This window comes from Acinonyx jubatus, chromosome E2 (assembly GCF_027475565.1).
Source record: "Acinonyx jubatus isolate Ajub_Pintada_27869175 chromosome E2, VMU_Ajub_asm_v1.0, whole genome shotgun sequence".
Taxonomy (NCBI): domain Eukaryota; kingdom Metazoa; phylum Chordata; class Mammalia; order Carnivora; family Felidae; genus Acinonyx; species Acinonyx jubatus.
The window spans coordinates 32,273,680-32,288,571 of NC_069396.1; the positions used below are offsets into that span (position 1 = coordinate 32,273,680).

The window sequence follows — 14,892 nt, forward strand, 5'->3', positions numbered from 1 at the left end:
AGTCGTTTTCACCATTAAACCTGCAGTACTTAGCCTTTCAGAAAATACTGTTTATTCATTAACCCAGTCTGTAGGATCAGACTGCCTAGATCCCTAGCTGTGTGACCTTTGGCAACTTGTTTAACCTCTCTGGGCCTATATTTCTTCCTCTTCAAAATAAGAATGATCAAGTTAGCTATTCGTTCATAGGTCATGAAGAATATACAAGACCATGTTTTTAAGTCCTGAGATAGCATCTGGCATATGGTTAAGTGTTGTGTGTTGCTGAAATCAAGCAGTATCTAGAAAGAATTCGATAACATTCCTTTCAGTCATTGATTTATTTCATGATCATTTTTGAGAGAGAGAGTGTGTGTGCATGAGCATGTGAGCACCAGCAGGGGAGGGGCAGAGAGAGGGAGAGAGAACCTCAAGCAGGCTCCGAGCTCAGTGTGGAGCCCGACTTGGGGCTCTATCCAATGACCCTGAGATCATGGCCTGAGCCAAAATCAGGACGCTTGACTGACTGAGCCACCCAGGTGCCCCTCGTGGTCATTTCTTATTTCTAAACGGGCCGTTTACATTTCTCAGTAGTGATCTAAGATTGCCTTTCAAAATATATTTCTTTAAATAATATATGGAGTTAACTCAAAGAAAGATACTAAATACAGTATAGAAGGAAGGCGAGTATGGTAAAATCATAAAAATGGTAAAGAAATGACTGAAGTTTGGAAAACATTATTATAAGTGATTAGATTTGGGGCACATTTCTCAGACGTCTATTCCCAAGGCAATCAAAAGGCACAATAGGGTGCCTGAGTTCTCCGTCAGCACCGCTCCCCCCCCCCCACATGTTGAACCCCCAGGCCCCAGTGTAACTGTATTTGGAGACAGGGTCTTTAAGGAGGTAATTAAAGTTAAATGAGGTCATAAAGGTGGAGTTCTAATTCAATGAGACTGGTGTCTTTGTAAGAGGAAGTAGGGACACCGGAGACATGCACAGGGAAAGGCCACACGAGGACACAGTGAGAAGGCATTGGCAAGCCACAGGGAGAGGCCTCAGAAGAAGCCTAAGTTGCGGCCCCTTGATCTTGGCCTTCTAGCCTCCAGATTTGTAAGCTAATGCATTTCTGTTGTGTAAGCCACTCAGCCTGTGGTCTTGTGTTATGGCAGCCTGAGCTAACACAGGCTTATATGGCAGAGGGAAGAGAAAGTCCTTCTTTCTAGACTTAGGGAATAATCTGAACTTAGAGAGCGAGAGAGTGGGGCGCCTGGGTGGCTCAGTTGGTTGAGCATCCTACTTCGGCTCAGGTCATGATCTCACGGTTCGTGGGTTCGAGTCCCACGTCGGGCTCTGTGCTGACAGCTCAGCTCTGTGCTTCGGATTCTGTGTCTCCCTCTCTCTCTGCCCCTCCCCCTCTCGGGCTCTGTCTGTCTCTCGAAAATTAATGAAGCACAGTTTTTTTTTAATTATTATTAAAAAGAAACGGAGAGAGATAAGTGTGCATCAGAGGGAACCACGCAGCGAAAAATGGCGAAAACGTACTGAGTATTCAGTGGATTCGACACTGAGTATTAACACACTGCAGACACCATGTGAATGGTACCACCCGGTCCTCAGGACAAACCCAGGGAGAAAATTCTAGAGCTACAAAAACTGCACCTTGGGAAGGCTGATGATCTACCAAGGTCCCTCAGGAAGCAAGTGCAGAAAATATGTTGAGTTCGCGTCTTTCTGCCCCTAAAATCAGTGTTCTCAACCCCCGTGGCATTCTGCTGGCACAAGTTTCTCCGTTCAAGAGGCTTCCTGATGGTGCCTTAGAAGGATCCAGAGGAACCACGGACCCTCAGCGCGGTGAGGACGTTAGACCCTACTGGAGGGCTGATGGGGTTCCGCGAGAGCCCCCTTAGCCACGCTGTCACAACCTGGATCATTTTCCAAAATAGTTTCATTTTACAAATGAGCACAGGCCCCCCCTGGAAGCAGCGGGCAGTTGGCAGAGATTAAACAATTAGCATTTCAAAGCGTTCGTTTTCATGTTCCCGTTTGCCAGGGTGAGAACCACTGCAGGACAAAAATGAGCCCCTCTTGTTTCTTGTCTCAGCCCGGGAGGGGTCTTCCCAGAGAAACCAGCAGCAGCCAGCCCATCACTGCAGCTGGCTCCCAGGGCCTGTTCCAAAGGCTGGGTCCCGGGTCCCAGCAGGGCCTCAGGGCCATTGCCAGTGAGCACCTGTTGAGGGATGGCTTATCAATCAGCTCCATGATCAGCCCTTCCCAACAATCCCCGCTCAGCACTGCTACGCTTCTTACAGAAATTAACACCATGCTGGCCATTTCAGCATTTGCAGGTTCCGTTTAAGTTTAAAACATCCCTTTTCTGGGGGTTTGAGGATGGAACCAATGCACCCATGCGGGAGCAGAAGGTGCCTTGATCTAGAGCCGTGTTATTGGGTACAGTGGCTGCTAACCAGCCGTGGTTACGGAGCACTTGCGACGTGCGGGGCACACTGGGATGAGCTCGAAGGGTAAAATGCACCCCAGATCTTAAAGACAGTATGAAAAACACAAGCTCCAAAGTCTCATTGCTATTTTCTATATGGGTTACGTGTTGAAATGATAATATTTGGGATGTGCTAGCTTAAATGGAACATGCTATTAAAAACCGTCCCACTTGTGTATTTCTTTTTGCTTAGGTGAATGTGGCTTCTCTAAAAGACTTTCCTATTTCTCTAAATCTTGCTCTCTTTTTTTATTTTATTTTATTTTATTTTATTTTATTTTATTTTATTTTATTTTTTGAGAGAGGGAGAGAGAGAATCTTAAACCGGGCTCCATGCTGAGCGTGGAGATCTCTCGCGACCCTGAGATCATGACCTGAGCCGAAATCAAGAGTTGGATGCTTCACTGTCGGAGCCACCCAGGACCCCTCTATATCTTGCTCTCTAATTCATCACCTTGTGTGTCTCTGTCCATGGCACTCGTCCCCATCTGAACGTCTCTTATTTATGTATTTGTTTGCGCCGAGGTTTCTGTTTTTCCTCCTGGGATGTAAGGTCCCTGAGGACGGGGACTCTGCCTAGCTAATCTGCTGCTTTCATTCCGGTACCCAGTGCCAGGTACAAGATAAGTGACCAATAAATATTTCTAGATTGCATGAAGGAGGGAAGGAAGCCCAGGCAGGCACCCTCGCTCTGAGGCACCCCTGAGCACCAGGTGAAACTGACCACTTTGTTGCTGGTACCTGAGGCCGCCTTATACGGACCCTTCACAGACCCTATAGCATTTTAGGGCACTTCTAGGCTTATCTATCCATCTCCTTCTACTAGATGCCAAGCTCCTAGATTGCAGGAAACTTGTCCTAGTTACTTTTGTACTCCCAGACCACGCACATCGGAGGTGAATGAATGGATCAACCTTTGAAACTTTCACTTTCCGGAGCATCGACGACTAAAACCAGCTAACTTTCTCAAACAAGGGGCATCCTGGCCTCGGTTAAATACTATCCTTTTCCCTCTGTCTTTTCCCACTGTTGCCCACAGTGGCGGAGAGAAATTCAAGCCCAGAGCTTAGATTCCTCCTTTGGGGCTTTTTCCGGGATCTTCAGACCGGAATCCAACAGACCACTCTTTGACAGACAAGAGAAAGCAAGGTTTCCTCCACTCACTACAAGTCTGTCCAAAACCCCTCCGTGACTCCCTCAGTTAGAGGATAAAATCCAAACCACTTATCCCAGCATGGAAAGCTTTCCGCAGTCTTACCTTTCCAGTTTTCTCTCCTGATAGTGAGCCCTCCTTATACACACAGCCATGTGCCCATATATTTAAACCCTCAGATCTTAGCTTTCCTTGGGTATGCCTTCCGCTTCCCCACCAAAAGTCGTTTCCACCCCATTTAGCCCACAGGGGCTTCATTCCTCAGAAGCAATTCACGTTCTTTCCTTTCAACGCATTTTCTGCCCTAGTCCTTCCCCATCACATCCTTGCTTTCCTTCTGCCATTTTCTTGTTGACAACGTCTGGAGGTTTTCCCCCATGGTTATTCCGCTTAAGCCCCGGGTTCCCCGTTGATCCTTCCATGGTCCACTTCCGAATCACCTGTGCAGGTGCCTTGTTCACAGAGCCTTTGCTCATCCACAGTGGGCATTCATGGTTATACACGGTAGTGACACTATACCTACTCACATCCCTCAGTGGGAGCTGCCGTTCCCTACAAGACCCCACTCTTTGCCGTGGTTGCATCAGTCAGGGATGGTATTTCACTTAAGTGTGCCCAATCCAGATGTGGGAATCAGGAAAAGAGTCTTTCTAATGGCTGCCTCAGGAAATGTACCCTTGACCAGCTGAAGACAGTGAGCGAGAAAGACGTCGCATAAAGATAGAAGTATCTATAAAGGAGGGACATTCTGGGTTGGTTGGTTTCCAGTCTTTGCCGAGCTGCCCTTCCCTAGACACGGGCTCAGCTATTGTAACATACAAGCCACGGAGCTTCGACCGGCTGATGATTTGTTTCTCCTTGAAATACGTGTTTTTTTTCCCCCCGGATCTGCTCAGCTATGGTGGATCACGTGTTATGTACCTTAGTACATGTCTGCTTTCTAGGGCTGATATGCGCCGGGATCTTAACTTTAAAGGCCGAAGACTCTCTATACCGTTGGGTAGAAGGAAGGGCATTCATTCTTAGAGAATGCCCTTTGAAATTAATATCTCATAACTCGGTGGAAGGCAAGGTGAGCTGATGGTCTCTACTCCTAGCGAGGCTGAGAGCTATGGGGACTCCAAAGGCAAAAGCATTTAGGGGCGCACAGGCTCACAGAATGGGGTCTGTGCACCTGCTCCCAGCGGGCAAGCCGCGTCTTCCTAAGTGGGCAAGCCGCGTCTTCCAAAGCAAGTCCCCCAGGTGAAATGTGTGACAAAGGACTCCAGGCATCAAGCGGGAGTCAGACTGGATGATACACCTCCCAATCTTAAAATCCTCCGCTTCTCTTAGATTCGCTAACGGCAGATCCTCATTCTGGCACCTCCCCCGCGGGGTGACCCTGCTGGAAAAAGCATCCCAGGCGGTATTCCTCTCTAGCTCTCTGCGCTTTCCTTCACTAAGCACCATCAATATTCTTACTTCCAGTACACAGAAGAGATTGTATTTCTGGCAGGTCTATCCTCTGAATTGGTCATCTTTGGGGGTAGGGTGTGGGGTCTCTGTCTCTGTCTGTGGCACTCAGGATAGAGCAGCCACAGAGAAAACCAGAGAAACTAACCTTTGGATTAAAATACAGAAGGAAGCAGGAAGCAGCAGAACTTCATGTTATGGCTTCTTACTCATTTATTGGGGGTTTTTAAAGACATATTATTTCACGTGGGCATCACCCAGAGATGCGGGCCCTGACCTCAAATTATATCGTAGTCTGGTGTCACATCTCTTGTTTGTGGCTCCTTGCCACAACCCATTCAACTGTGAACTCATTACCTCATCACTCCTCCACCTTGCTTCTCTGTCACCTCTCCCCAGATGGCACACCATCCACTTACACGGGCCAAAACACTCGGGGCCGTTTTTAATTTCTTCTGTTGATTCTACCTTCTAAGAGTCTCTCAAATCTGTCTACTTTTTTCCACGTGGGTGTTAAGTTTTCGTTATCTCTTCCATCCTGGACTCTTCTCCTAAATTATTTCTTTGTAGGTACTTTCGAGTCTCGCCCACCCACGTTCTAAGCTACTACCAGAATGATCTTTGAATCCTCAGCTGTATTAAGGTATAAGTGATGTACAATTAACTACTTGTGTTCCAAGTACACACTGCGTAAGTGGTGATAGTTTGCACTCATGAAACCATGAATTCATATAATCATCAAAATTTCTTCTGAATCCTTGTTTTTTTTAATACTTTTTAAAAGTTTATTTATTTATTTTGAGACACACAGAGAGAGAGAGAGAGAGAGAGAGAGAATGAGTGGAGGAGGGCAGAGAGAGAGAAAGGGAGAGAGAGAATCCCAAGCAGGCTCTGCTCTGTCAGCTCAGAGCCCGATGCGGGGTTTGAACCCACGAACCGTGAGATCATGACCTGAACCAAAATCAAGAGTTGGATGCTTAACCGACTGAACTACCCAGGCACCCCTCTTCTGTGCCCCTTGTAAACAACTGCCTAGCCCTCTCCACGCCTGTGGATCTCAAGCAGCCACATTTCTGCATTCTGCCACTGTAGATAAGTTTGCATTTCTTAGAGTTTTCTATAAATGAATATATAATATGTACTCTTTTGGTCTGGTTTCTATCACTCAGCATAAATATTTTGAGATTCTTCCATGTTTTCATATATATCAATAGCTTTAGTGTTGCTGGTTTTTTTTTTTGTTTGTTTGTTTTGTTTTTTTTAATTCATGTTAGTTAACACACAGTATAGTCTTGGCTTCAGGAGTAGAACCCAGTGATTCGTCACTTACATGTAACACCCAGTGCTCATCCCCAAAAGCCTATCACCCTTAATGCCTATCACCCAATTAACCCATCCCCCTATCCACCTCTCCTCCAGCAACCTTCAGTTGGTTCTCTGCATTTAAGAGTCTCTGATGGTTTGCCTGCCTTTCTGTTTTTATCTTATTTTTCCTTCCCTTCCCCTATGTTCATCTGTTGTGTTTCTCAAATTCCACGTATGAGTGAAATCATACGATATCTGTCTTTCACTCTTGCTGGGTTTTAATGACTGAGCTCTGTTCCACTGTATGGATTCACAACCAATAGATTCATCAATTCACCTGTTGCTAAACATTTGAGTTGTTTCCAGGCTTTTTTGTTTGTTTGTTTGTTTTTTACCTGTCATAAATAAAGCTACTCTACAAATTTATGAGAAAGCATTTGTATGGACAGATAGATCCAATATCTAGAAGGGGGCTGAATCGTATGATGGGTGTATGTTTTACTATGCAAGGAACTACAAACGATTTTCCAAAGTAGTTGTACCATTTTACTTAGCCAGTAATCTCATATGAAAGTTTCAATTGTTCAACATTCTTACCAACACTTGGAGTCATTAATTTTTTTAAGTTGTAGCCATTCTAGTGGGTGTAATATCACACCCAGTGTATTTGCCATCCGTGTGTGTGTGTGTGTGTGTGTGTGTGTGTGTGCATGTGTACACATATATATAATAAAGTGTCTGCTAAATTTTTTACCCATTCTTTATTAAGTTGTTTACTTTTCTATTCTGGAGTTTTGAGAGTTACTTATAAATGCTAGATGCAAGTGTCCTACCCCCTTCAACTTTCTAGAAGAGTTTGTACAGAGCTAGTATTATTTTTCATGAAATGTTATGCAGAATTTAACAATGAAACGATTTAGCTTGCTGTTTTCTTCGGGGGAAGAATTTTCACTAAACAGTCGAAGTTTTAAATAGGTACAGGACTTTCGGCTTATTCATTTCGCATTGACTGAGCATTGATAGTCTGTATCTTTCAAGAAATTAGTCTATTTCAGCTAAGTTGTCAAATATATTGGAGTCAAGGTCTTGATAGTATTTCCTGTTATCGTTTCAACATCTATAGAATCGGTAGTGATGTCACTGCTCTGAGCCCGGTGTCTTAGCTCTTTTTTCCTGGTTCGTTAGGCTAAATATTTATCCATTGTGTTGATCTTGCCAAAGAACTAGATTGAATTTGGTTTTTCTTGGTTTCTTATGGTAGAAACTGAGGTCATTGATTTGAGACCATTTTTCTTTTCTAATAGGGACATTAATTGCTACGTATATTTCCTTCCATAGTTAAAACCAGAATGAAGGATAAAGCTCATACAAAGAAAAATAGACCTGAGAGCTAGAGAAAGAGGGTTTTCTGATGATAATACTTAAGCCCCTGGATCCAGCTGTACCTGATGAAGCCACATCACCCTAGACTTTTCAGCTGCATGAATTATATTTTTTAAAGCTAGTTGAGACTGGATAGCTCCCATTTAAAACTTAGAGTTCTGTCTCCAACAGAAAACCTGAGGTCAAGCCACAGGGGACCAAGTTTCCTTTGGTGACTACGTGAACTAAGCATTATGGGAAGTACTTGATATTTGCATTTTCATGTAATCTTAATCACCCTGGACAATTGCTGTTATTGACTTTATTTAATGGAAGAGGAAGCCCAGACAGAGAGTGAAGCAAATTACCAACACTGCACGATGAGTGAGAGAGCCTGAACCCAGACCTGCCCAGCCAGAAGTTTCATGCCTGTGCCCTTCACTGCCTTGCATTTATTTCCCTCCCGCCTGTCCTAGAAGAGTCAACAAAGTCAACACAGCATCATGAATAGGGTTACGCACTTGGGGAAAGTCAAGAATGACTTTTGCTTTCCAAGCTTTTACCGGTGAGACCATTGTTTCTGTCAGCCCATAGTTCTCTGAACCCACCTTGCTCCACCTCTGGTTCTCGTCCTTCCAGAGGGCACATCTGCAGGGGACAGTGCCGAGCTTTCGGGGCCCCTGCCTGCTGCCCCCAGCCCATCTTGTCTGCCAGCCCCTTTCCTGTGGAGGTGATCAGATACTCATCACAGCCCATTCCCAGTGTGTTAAATAGTGAGGGAACGCTGACGCTGACGTCCCCTGGGCTCTGTGCTGTCGGGAAAGTGCAGGGGAGAGACTCCGTCCTCTGGAACATCTCAGCTCTGACGAGACGGAGAGACATATCCATGGATGTAATGAATCCTGCCCACCTGCATGACAGAGGGAAGCTACAACCAGAAGGAGCTGGGAGACCATCCCTTGAGGGATGGTGTCATATAGGAACATTTCCTGGAAATTACCTTAATTTGCCTTCCAAGATGTCTGACTTTCAGAAGAAATGTCCTCCATGTTTTCTTCTACATTCCATGTCCTATTTTTAAGACCCTTCTCAGGACTCACCTCTTGTAGAATAGAATAGAATAGAATAGAATAGAATAGAATAGAATAGAAGAATAGGATAGAATCATTACAAACAAGCTTTCTGGCATCTGAGATTTCAAAGCCCAACTCCATTGCGACTAGCTGTGTGACTCTGGGCAAGTTGCCTAACCCCTCTGTGTCTCAGACGTCTTCTCTCTCAAATGGGAATAATAGTACGTACCACGTAGGATTACCGAGAAGGTGAGTAAAATAAGATATGGAACAAGTTTTGAACCGTGCCTGACGCAGAATCAGCTCTCGGTAGACGTCAGTTAGTAATTACCGTCCCCCCCCCCCCCATCCGCGGTTCCTTCACGCTGAGGTTGCACAGGACAGGTAGCCACCAGGTTTACCGTTGTGATGTGAGCAGAACAGTCTCCTTAGTGACAGTCCTTCTCGGGATCCCTCTTCTCTTTTTTTGAAACCCTTTTTGCATTCTGCAGGGGCTCTCTATGCGTATGGATCCTCACGTGTATCCCTAATGAATCATTCCCATTGTCAAGAATATTTTGATGGCCAGTAGCCTAAGACATAATTCGAATTTGCTCAGTCAATAAAGGGTCTTTACTGGCTTTATAACTGAAGAGTCAATATCTGAGGCTGGTTTCACATGAGCTATTTGATCTATCAGTGTTCTACCTTAAGTCCAAAATCAGTGGGGTCTTTTGTTTGTTTGTTTGTTTTTGTTTTTCTGTTCTCCCTTCCATGGTGTCAATTTAACCTTCAAGGCGGTGTTAGAGACAAAAAAAAAAAAAAGAAAAAAGAAATTATTCTGACCCTCGTCCAAACAGTAAGGAAGATTTGTAATCCGGGTATTGCAGTAGAGAAGAGAAATTGAGAAGCGGGGAATTTGTAGCCGAGCAGCAGGGGGGCGGGGGGCAGGGGGTGGGGCGGGCTGCGGATTGAAAATTACCAAGACAAGGGGCGCCTGGGTGGCTCAGTCTGTTAAACATCTGACTTTGGTTCAGGTCATGCTCTCGCGGTTTGTGAGTTCCAGCCCCATGCTGAACTGCCCCTGCTTGGGATTCTCAGTCTCCCCTCTCTCTGCCCCCCCCCACCCCCCTCACCCCCGCATGCTCTCTCTCTCTTTCTCTCTCAAGAGTAAACAAATCAACATTAAAAAAAAAATTACCAAGAGGAGGCAGCAAGTGTGAGGTTCTCAATAAACTGGACGAATAGGATCCTTCTAAGGGCAAACCAAAGGGGACGAGGCACTTGGTCAGACACCAACGGTGATCCCATAGCACGGAGGGTGGGAGGGATGATGACTTGGCAGGATTCATGCCAAAACTGAGCTGGGCGGACCAAAGACCAGATGGGGGACCTAGCCGAAAAGAGGGCTCAGAGGAACCTGTCTACCCTTGGGTCAAGGAGTATTTGTCAGTAGCTCTTGTGCTGGCTTAGGATGGTTGCTAGGAGCTCCTTGGTCGATGCGTTCCTTGTCCGAATCCAGCAGAAGCAACTAAAGTGACTTCGTTCTGAATTCCCAGAAGAAACCCATTGAGCCGCTCTGATTGGGCCGGCTCGATCCTGGGCTGACATCCGGACCAGGACATCTGGCATGTTGCTGGCTGGTTAAGCATCAGCCACAGCATCCAGTCCTGGGTCCGGATCCTTACCCAGAATAATACTTTGTTATGTAAAACTCCACTGCTGGCTCCCTGTCTGAGAAGGTGTTGATACGCTAATTAGCCTCTTTCTTACCCGATACCTTCCGCTGTGGAGTTCACCGCAACCCCCAAAGCAGCTCCCTTCCACCGCTGACCTCGGCAGGGGGACGACCCACAACACTTGGTGGCCTCCAAGCCCAGCTGCCTTCTGTTTGGAGGGGAAAAAGGCCGGAGAGGTGGAGAAGCATTTCCCCGGGGCCTTGAATGGGTTAGTCACCAAAGCAGATGTTAGGGTTGCAAATCCTGCTCTGCCAGGGCTAAGCACCCACCCCACTCGTGTTCTTTACTAAGGGCGTCTGTCTGTGATATGCGGGGCCCTGAAGCTTGGGGCTCAGGGGAGGAGCCCTGTGTGCTGGGTCTTAGGGCATCACTGGTCCTTTTCCTTCTGGACGTACATACAGCTACATCTCCCGGCCTCTTTGGGCCACGTCATTGAATTATGGGCGGTGAACGTGAGCTACTTCGAGACCTGGCCCCTCGAAGCTTCCCGTGAAAAAGGAAGGCGCCCCATGGAGGGCGTCCTAAAGCCCGAGAGGAGGGGATCTCAGGTGGAATAAACTTCAGGCCCTGAATGAATGACTACACGGAACACAACCTCTCTCCGATTTCCACCTCCAGCTAGATTTTACCTGAGCAAGAAACGCGCACGTTAAGCCTCCAGGATGTTGCTTTTTCTCTGTCATAGCAAACAGCGTCGACTTGACTTGCACCGGGGCTGATGGGAAGGGGGACAGGGAAGGGGCGGGGGGCAGAGAATGTTTGCTGGCGTACCGGATGACAAAGTGCCTGCCACACTTAGCTCCAAACGTCTCTGAGGCAAACGGCTACCGCAGTCACGGGGCGCTGCTCCCCAAACTCCTGGCTGTGTCGTCACAGGTTTTTTGCACTACAAAATATGAATCAATCCAACTCAGGGCCCCGTATAGTTTTTGTAATGTGCCTAACACAGCACTCTGGCCATGTGACTTCTAGCATTGTCATGCAAAGACTCCAGGACCTGGGATTGATTTTCCAATGCCTGGATGTCATATTCTTATCAATATGATTTTCAGCTATAAACTGAAAAACCAATAGTGTAATAAGCAGCTATAAAAATGTCAGTATGAGCCTGCAGTTAAGAGCTGAAGGGTAACACAGCCTGTTGCTAAAGACTGTCACGTCAGCAGTCCCTCTTCCGAGGGCAAACACAGAGAAGCCTTCATCCAGTTCCACAGTGGGTGGAACTTCATCCAGTTCCGACAACCGGGTGTGAAATATTTGGGAGCAGAGGAGAGTACGGAAGTGAGGGCTTCCTCAAAAGTTCCTAAAGATGTTTACAAATGTACGAACTAAACTCTGGGTAGGTCAGGATGCGGGGGTGAGGGGGCCGTCTTTGGCCTGAGGGGACACTATCAATAGACAACAGGATACTTACTAAATGGTAAAACAAAACAAAACAAAGCCACTTGGGAAATTTGTAATAATTTGGAGAAGAATGCGAAGGGCGAAGTGTTTCAAGGAGAAGCATCAACCGTGTTGAATGAGAGTACATTTACATACAACCAATATGTGTTCTTCTGTCCTACCTGCCGCCATTTTAATTCTCTATCTTCTTTAGATGCAGTGAAGTCCTCTTTGGGGTTTATGGGATCACACCAGCCCACTGCTGTCCACCAACCCATCATGGAGGTTGAATGCTGCACAACAACCCGAAATCAGGAAATCGGGTCCTGCCAGGTGAGCCCGAAGGCCAACAGAAGGCAGGGTTGCCATTTCTGTTTTATATTAGCGTCTGATCTTGACGCGTCTCTAAAACACGGGCAGCCAAGAGTTAAGGAAGAAACTGTAAAAAAATGATAGAAACAATATGAGACCTCACATCTCAACAGTTGCCAAAACTAGCAAATAATCAAAATCTGACCACAAAACCTCTCCAGATACACAATGGCACCAATACCAGCTTAAGAACAAAGCTGCCCAATATATTTTTTTAAATCCCTCTTGTCTCCTACTCATCTCCTGACCAAATGTTGGCAATGAACCGACTCACAGAATTTGGAGCTGTAAAAGGGTCCAGAGATTAACCAGAGCGGTAATTCTCGGAGCTGCAAATCAGAACCTGGAGAAGTGGGTGTTTAAAAGAATGTCCATTGTTGCAGTGGTCTACTGGGGGCCGGAGGGCAGGTTCGCTTTCTTCACACAACACACACAAGCACTCTGGAAACCCTCTCGGTGGAGGAGGTTTCATCCTGGAGGAGAAATGTGGACATCGTTTCTGCCCACCAGGACGTTCTGGTGGAGGGCCACACCAGGATCTCAAAAGGTGAAAGAGGTGATGTGCAGGATGTAAAATAAATGTCATCAAAAGAGAACACTGTTTAAAGGCTGATAAAGGCTGATACAGTGCCCCCCCTCTTTTTTACCTATTTAATAATTCATTCCCCTTGCATTCAATTCAGTAACCTGTGGTTGAACACTACGTGTCCAGAAGAGTGGGAGGTATTGGAAAAACAGCACACAAGGCACCACCCAGCCTTCCATAGTCCGATGCGGAAAATTTACACGGAAACAAAAGAAAAAGGACACTACCGAGTCAGTTCTATAAAGATACGCAACTTACCCAAGAAGAGACAAAACCCTGGAAAGGTGATCCTTCTCCATCCCCAGTGAAGACATGTCATTGTTGTAGTTTCTATAAACCAAGGAATGTATAAAAAAAGAAGAAGAAGGAGAAGGAGAAGAAGAAAAAATTTAAATCCTCACATATAGGACCAATTAATATATATTGGCTTTATAAATTTATTCTCATTCAACACTTTTGATACTTCTTGAAGCATCTGACCCTACACATTTTCCTCCAAAGCATTGCAAATTTCCCGAAGATTTTACCATTCAGCAGCCTGTTGCGTGTTGATAGTGTCCTCTGGACAAAGGCGTCCCTACCCTCCCCGGGCTCTCCACCAGTCAGGAGTTCTGTCTGTGCCTTTTTAAACACCATCTTTAGGAACTTTTGAGGAAATGCCTCAAATATTTCAGACCCGGTTCTCTAGGACTGTGGAAATGGATGAAGATTTCTCTATGTTTGCCCTTCAAAAGGGGCTGCTGACCCGACAGTCTTGAACAACAGGCTGTGTTACCCATCAGCTTTTAACTGGTTCCAGTGATCACTGATATTGTGTAGTTCTTCCCATAGACTCTGGTTGCCATCTTAACTATCTATCTATCTATCTATCTCTATCTAGATGATATAGATACATATACATATACATATACATATACATATACATATACATATCTCTTTCTGAAGAAAACAGCCGCCATATTGTAAGTTGCTCTGTGGAGAGACCCAAGTCCCTGTGCCCAACCAACAGCCAGCGGAGACCCACGCCTGCTAACGTGGAATCTTCCCCAAGTCCACTTTTGGGATGACGGCAGCCCCAGCCCATTCCTTCGTTACAACCTTGTGAGAGACCCTGAGTCAGAGGCACCTAGCTAAGCTGCATCCAGATTCTTGACGCTCCCCAGCTCCCACAAGATGATGAGATTATAAATGTTTATCATTTGAAGCCACTAAAGCTTGGGGTCACTTGCTATGCACCAGTAGATAATGAATACACACTCCTGACAAATGTTGCAAAGAAACCAGTAAGAACCTGCATGAATGTCACACAAGCTTATGTATCTTTTGGGATAAATCGGACCATCTGGGAGCTAGTACAATTCTACAAATGCCCATCTTCAAGAGGAAAGAGGGCCCATGTGTCTTCTCTTTCCTGGGTCTCTGTCTGCATACCCAGAGCAGCCCCTGTGCAGTGGTTGTTCTGTTCCCAAAAGAGGGTACAGAGTCTGGGCCGGGAACTGGGCTACCTCTGGGCTTTCCTGTTACATTTCTCCTTTTATTGCTGGGAGCATTTTTTTTTTCTTTTTAAAAAATGTTTATTTATTTTTGAGACAGAGACAGAGTGTGAGCGAGGGAGGGGCAGAGAGAGAGGGAGACACAGAATCGGAAGCAGGCTCCAGGCTCTGAGCTGTCAGCACAGAGCCCACGGCGGAGCTCGAACTCACCGACTGTGAGACTGTGACCCAAGCCGAAGTCAGAGGCTTAACCGAGGGAGCCACCCAGGCGCCCCTGAAAGCATTTTCTTGATTGCACTAAAAGATTTAGAACTGTCCCCAACCATGTGTTTAAAGTCACCCCTAATCCTGACTTTCTCCCCCCGAGGGGGAGACTTTCACTCCTCCCTTTTCCTTACAGGATGTTTGACTCCCCTACGTGGCCCGCTCTACGGACAAGGGGGTGTCAGGGCTTCCTGCAACTCTGGAGGGTTTTCCTCATCTGCACCTTCCCGCAGGTGGTCGTGACTCACCTG

General features: G+C 46.2%; 1 long non-coding RNA gene across 1 annotated transcript; it reads left to right on the forward strand.

The window, feature by feature from the left end:
• The first annotated feature begins 946 nt into the window (after positions 1-946).
• LOC128313192 (uncharacterized) lies at positions 947-12,894 on the forward strand. Its single transcript, XR_008293510.1, has 2 exons — positions 947-1,093; positions 12,141-12,894. It is a non-coding gene; the product is annotated as an uncharacterized LOC128313192 (long non-coding RNA).
• The last annotated feature ends 1,998 nt before the right edge of the window (positions 12,895-14,892 follow it).